Source organism: Dipodomys spectabilis, unplaced genomic scaffold (assembly GCF_019054845.1).
Source record: "Dipodomys spectabilis isolate Male_0828 unplaced genomic scaffold, ASM1905484v1 ptg000362l, whole genome shotgun sequence".
Lineage (NCBI taxonomy): Eukaryota > Metazoa > Chordata > Mammalia > Rodentia > Heteromyidae > Dipodomys > Dipodomys spectabilis.
Genome location: NW_024871039.1, coordinates 2,007,167 through 2,014,079, shown reverse-complemented (window position 1 = coordinate 2,014,079; position 6,913 = coordinate 2,007,167).

Here is a 6,913-nt window from a genome sequence, read left to right as displayed (position 1 = left end):
GACATCAAATTACAAAGTTCCAAGGCATTTCCCTACTCTTGAGAACTAGAGTAATCCATATTAAAAATAAATATATAAAAAGACTAATGTTTTATACCAAATTTCAAAACATACTATATGTTATACAAAGGAAATGCAATAAGCATGCATTTTACAATCTAGTACCATCATATGGTATGAAGAATCTGTATTGATTCATAAAAATCAATACAATGCACTTAAAACATCCAATATCTCAAGTGTCAACTTAGCAGAATACTTTCAATCTGTGGTGTCTGTTTTGCATATTATCCAGCCCTATTCATCCCACAATGGCAGAAGGCTCTTCTGAGAAAGTCCAGAGACCAGTCTACTGTGAGTGCTCAATGTGGACCTGTTCCCATTCTCTTTTATTTGGGAATGTGATAGACTGACTATCTGTTAACTTGCCAAAGGAACAATTTGGATAGGCTTCCAGTAATGACATTTTAGCTCTCATAAAAAGAGGGAAACTGAAGACAGAGGGAAAAATCTATCAGATCCCTGAAAGATTTCTATCATTGTGCTAACCCTGTAGCTTTCTACTGACACTTGAACAAACTGCAGTAATTGCCACTCCAACCACATGTCCAAAAAGTGGCTTTCCAAATATTGGCCTATTTTTACTTTGGTAAACCAAGACACATTATTGTGGCTCCGTTTTACTTACACTATCAGCTATGGTTGGCCCAAAGGATAGTTGAACTTACCAATTTCATAAATTTTAGGTCATCACACAATCACTTCATAGCCCTTAAACATTAAAAATACCTACCCATATAAGTCTGCATTACATACTTATTATTGTTTTTCTTCATTTGTCATGTTTTACATATTTGTGTATCCCAGGGCTTAGCTCTGTCAAAGTCCTTCTCATGGTTGTTACCACTGAGTACAGTAATTATTTCTGTATTTTTTCTCCTGCTCTGTTTTCTTTAATTCAAGTCCTTAATAGCATCCTGTCTACTGACAACTACTAACTACTGATTTTAGAAAACTCAAAAGATCCCAAAGTGAGCTTTGATCTCTATCTACAAACCAATCCCTCATTACTATTTGATTAAGTGATAACTCTTCCAGCTGTCTTGTCAAAATACCATGGAAACATTTCAGACTTACATATGTTTTCACACCTCATATTTAATTTATGACCAGATTTCGACAAATTAACTCACTGTATATTTTAGGAACTATATATATATATATATATATATATATATATATATATATATATATATATATATATATATATGGTATATCAGTGCTAGTACTATGACTTAAATTTGGGGCCTAGGTTCTTTTATTTTTCTTTATTTGGGGGGGGGTCTGGTCGTGGGGCCTGAACTCTGGGCATGGGTGCTGTCCCTCAGCTCTTCAGATCAAGGCTAGTGCTCTACCACTTGAGCCACAGCGCCACTTGCAACTTTTTTCTTTTTGCTTATGTGGTGCTGAGGAATTGAACCCAGGACCTCATGCATTCAAGGTAATCGCTCTACCACTGAGCCACCTTCCTAGCCCCTTACTTTACTTTTTTGCTCAGGCCTTATTTGGTATAAAGATCACCTACAATGTCATTACCCACACCCTTTTCATTTAAAAATATGTATATTCTGTAGCAATATTATTGTCATTATAACCATAATTAGGAAGATAATATGTGTTCATCTGCTCCATACATCTTGAAAGCTAATGAATGTGAAATTTACAGAATATCCTCAGATATGCCTAGTGGAAACCTGGATTTGAATTATGGGTCTATAGCTGATCAGTATTAGGTACTTGGGAAATTTGTTTGGCCTTGTTGCCTACTTCTGTTTTTAATAAAATACTTAATTCATTTACTAACTGGAAGAACTATCATGAGCACTAAAATTAACCTAATGCAGATGCAGTGCTTGGAATGGTGTCTGCACATTGTGTAGTGGGTCCCAAAGAAGTCAGCTTCCATCAACATAGTCACAGCATCCTTCCTAAAGGCCTTAAGAAATATATACCCAACTGATGTTAATATCTGTGAAAATTTGTCTTTACAAATAAAGGTCTTTTCTTCATATGAAGCAATTAAAGTAATGTTGGGGCTGTCCTGTGGCTTTTACTCTGAAAGAGTTTTGCTTAAATTTTATTCTTACTCTATTAGTGGTAGCAGTAGCGTTCTTTAGTGCTACCCTTCATTTTTCTAGTTCTGTGTTCCATTTGGAATACTATTGTAACTTAGTTTATAAACTTTGTTATCAAAATCAATAAACTACAACTGCTGAACTTTCCAATAAAGAGACAATTTTAGGTGTGCATTACATTTTATGTGCTTAATACTTTCCTGAAAGTATTCCTTTTAGGTTATATATCCCTAACAACTATTTTTTTAAGATTTCTTATATGATTTATAGATTTAATATATGATTCTTATATGATTTCTTAGAGATCCATAAATAAAACATCTCAGAACAGGAAAAGAGTAGGTAAGAAGTAATAAAATAATATTATGGTGTCTTAATGGCTAAGTGTAAAGAACATGTAACAAAAGAGTTGGTAGATTCATTTGCTCTTTTTTCTATTCTCTCACCCTTCATTGTAGAAACCTTCTTACTATGAAGTGCCAAGTTGTCTGGACCTTTCAAGCCTCGTCTCAGTGACAGAAGTGATGGGATTAGGACATGTGCTCCTATGACTGGCTTTTAGGAAGTTCACAATAAAGCAATACCAGTACATATAAAGAAACCTTTGTGAGTGATATGTATTGACTTCCTCAATTGCCAAAATTAAATTCATATGTCTAAACATCAAATTACTTACATTATAATATATGCAGTTCAACTGGAATCACTAACACTTCAATGAATCAAATGCAAACTAAAAGCTCCATATCAAAAACAAACATCTAAGGCAGTGTTGGAAATACAAGAAGAAACACAATAAATCTAATGGAGTGAGATCTTTAACACTGGCAATGAGCAATGGTAGCTGAATTTTTAACCAAGCTTGGAAAGTTCAGGTGTCTACTAATGATGTGTTTAGAGTTGCGGAGTTGACCTTGATATTAAGATTAGAGGTAAAATCAAAGGCAGCTAAGGTTGCTGCAGTATTTTAGCTCAATACAGTGTGACCTTCCCTGATAATGTTAAAGCACAGAGTAGAAGCTAAATCAGTAAAATGTATAGGAAGAATTTTCCACTGAGAGTAATTGCAGGGTGTGATCATCACTCTTGCATTGAAAATGTACAGCCCATCATTCTACTTTAAACTCTAGAGTATTTCTGAACTGAAGACAATTAAAACACACCAATGTGCTGTAAGTGCTGAGCAGTTTAGGTGTGTATTACTGTCATATATGTAAAATCTTTAGAGGTATGGAGTGGACTTACCCTCACACTTCATTCTGTGTTGTTAAGTTTCATGGAGAAATGTTCATAATTACGCAATTCACACTCATCTAAGTCTGAATCAGGCAACTGAGATAAGACATTAGGATCATCACTCCAGTGATGAGGTTTGTGACCTATGAAATAAATAACATTATTTCACAATGTATATGCGTTTCTGAAAATTTATGCAATACCAAATACCAAATGTACAAAAGGGACAATTGTCCATCGCTTATATTATCAGAAGTTAAGATACTCCTGAATTATACTTTCTTGCTAGCGGATCATAGGGTGACTGCTGATGTTTCGTACCTTTTCAAGTGCTCCTATACATTTGTGAATTTTTTGTGGGGAAGTGTTTTTCCATAGTTTGTTTTGAGGTGTTCAAAATTTCAGTATTGTCACTGACCACAACCATGGAACAGCAAAGAAGATGGGATACCTGGCCAAAGAACTGAGAAATCACAGGAAGTGATAGGAAAATAGACACCAGAGGACCCAAAGCCTCATTGCCGGCTTCCGGAACCCCAAATCCTGCTTAACATGTTTATATTCATTCTACTACAGTGGTGGGGTAGTGAGTGATTACAGGTATATCCACAAACTAAGGCATCAATCTAGCTTGTGGTTACAACTATTAACTGAGTTATTGTTTGTATACATAGTGATAATTGAATCCCTTATATATAGGGAGCAGAAGGGAGCAATAGTCATTACAACCATAGCACAGACATCCATCTTGTCTCCAAAGTCTTAAACTTTTAGTGTCCAACAGCTCTAACTTAAATATTTTTGAGGTAATAACCCATACCCTTGTCTTCCCTTAACTGTTTGACCTTTACAGAGCACAGCTCTCAACCTTTTGATTGCCATTTGAGAGGGCTTCCCAATATATCCCTTTCCAGGTATAACAGTTTGACTCTAGAATCACTCAAAAGTGCTATTACAGATGGGTTATTTTGAAAAGGATATTTGTTTTCTAGGGTAGGTTCACTTTTGTAAATTTTATTTTATTTAAAGGTACTGTACAGAGTGGTTACAGTTACATGAGTAAGGTAAATTCCTTGTTGAATATTGTTACACACTCCATTGTTTTTCTCCTATCTTATCTCACCCCCAACTCTACCCCCCACCCCAAAGTTGTGAAGTTCATTGCCGGTATATTGTCTGTGAATATCATTGTTGCAATGGGTCACTTCTTTCATCCTTATGTTATTTCCCTTTCCTTCTACAAATCAGATAATGTATATACAAGATGGAAGGTACCAGAATCAAGACAGAGATGTCCAGGGATAAATCAAAGAGAAATGAAACAAAATAAGATCTAGATACACTACTTTACCGATATCAAGGTTGATATCTGAAAAAAAAAGTACTTGTTATTTCCATGTCTTGGAGTTCATTTCAATTAGCATCATTTTGTATGGTGAAATGTACATAGCTTTGGGGCCAGCAATCCCACTAATGGGCATTTGTCGAAATTATCTCTAAATAGCTAATGGATGAAGAATGGAATTGAAAATAGCAGAGGAAAACAAATCAACATGCAGGTATTATGATTTTATAATTCTAATATGAAGAACTGAAGCTTTTGTTTCATGAAGAAGAAAGTTTAGCCTGTAATTTCAATGCAAGGCATCAGTTGTAATGAGTCTAAAGTCTTTTCCTCCAAGATATCTAAGAGTACTATACTCATCTTCTGAAGAGTAAATAAGTAATGATTTTAATTAGCTTTGTTTAATATTAGTTTACTTGTAGAAAATAAGTTAAAATATCTTCTCTTGGTCTGGGAAGGTGACTCAGTGGTAGTGTTTGCTTTGCATGCAACAGGCCCTGGGTTCGATTCTTCAGTACCACATAAGCAAAAAGAAAAGAGCCGAAAGTGGCACTGTGGCTCAAGTGATAGAGCCCTAAACTTGAGCTGAAGAGCTGAAGGACAGCGCCCATGCCCATAGTTCATGCCCAGGACCAGACTCCAAAAAATAAAACACTAAAACTACCAGCACAAGTATGTTTTTTGCAGCATTATTACCATATCTAAGATATGGAACCTGTCCGGATGCCCCTCAATAGATGAATGGATCAAGAAAATGTGGTATATATACACAATGGAATTTCATGCTTCTATCAGAAAGAATGACACAGCCCCTTTCTTAAGAAAATGGAAAGACTTGGAAAAAAATCATTATGTGAAGGAAGCCAGACTCAAAGAAACATAGGCTCTATGGTTTCCATCATTTTCATTAATTAATATATGCTTAGGATAGTCCTAGCAGATAAGTTCATTTTTTACACTCTTAATATTCGCTGTGTGGATGTGTGTGTGTGTGTGTGTGTGTGTGTGTGTGTGTGTGTGTGTGTGTGCAGTAATGAAACTTGACTCGGAGCCTCAAAATCTTGCTTGTTTTTTCACTCATGATTGACTGAATCTGTGCTATTTTAACTAAGGTTTTACTCTGTATTTGATTGAACAATTGAACATAAACGTTCATGGATTGCTACCCCAGCCATCTGTGAACCATGGTCTTCCAATCTCAGACTCATGAGATGAGATACTGGCATCTAGCTCTATTGCCAAGTGTCATTTGCTTTGTGTTGTTTGGTTTTGTTTTTGTTGCTTTTGTGCATCCAAAATCTGTATGGAAAACAAATCATTAATAATCAGGACTATTCACATAAAATGTGTGTTGTTTATAGATTACCTTAATAATATAATCCTTTTGCATCCACATTATGTGATTTGATTTTTTGAACTCTATTGTTGCAGTCAAGTCACTTATATATAATTTGAATCTTCTTGTCTTGGTATTAGGGTGTTATGTGTTTAAAAACAGAATTTATCAAGATTTAACTCTGCACTACCGAAGCAAGACCTTTATGATTATTCAATGTCCTGTAAATCAAAAGTTTATCACTATTGAGGCACCATATGAGCACAAATAGTTTCCTATAATACCTACACATATTTTAGACTTCAATGCTATGCAATGCACACTTCTGCCAAATATGCAAGGTCATCCTTTGTAATTCTCCATGGATTTTCACTGTTCTTCTCTCTACTCTCCAGTGCTAAGTCCTGTGATGGTCATGTTGATTTTCTCCCCTGTTACATTCATCATTGCATCTTGGGAACTACTGGTATGCATTACTGTACTTCCGTCCATTCTCCTTGTGCTTCGGCTTGTACCCCTCTCACCTCAAAGGGCTAAAAATTGGGGATATTTGCTTTACTCTTATCTCAGACATCTATCTTTACTTTCTAGAAATACATTCATTGAATTCCTTCTGTAAAGTCTAATGTCTTGAAAATTATTGTTAAATTTTCATGGCTTTGTTATTTGGCATAAAGGAAGAACATAGATCAGTACTGTAACTTAAGTAAAAGATTATTGCAGTCATGCTTCAATAGGTGTTGTTCATTGGATAATGTTTACTTCAAGGTCTGCCTGTCTGCTTCTTTTTGACTGTTTTGTTTATTTTTCAATGTAGTCTTTTCTTCTGGAAAATAATTATGGTCCTAGTGAAGATCAATT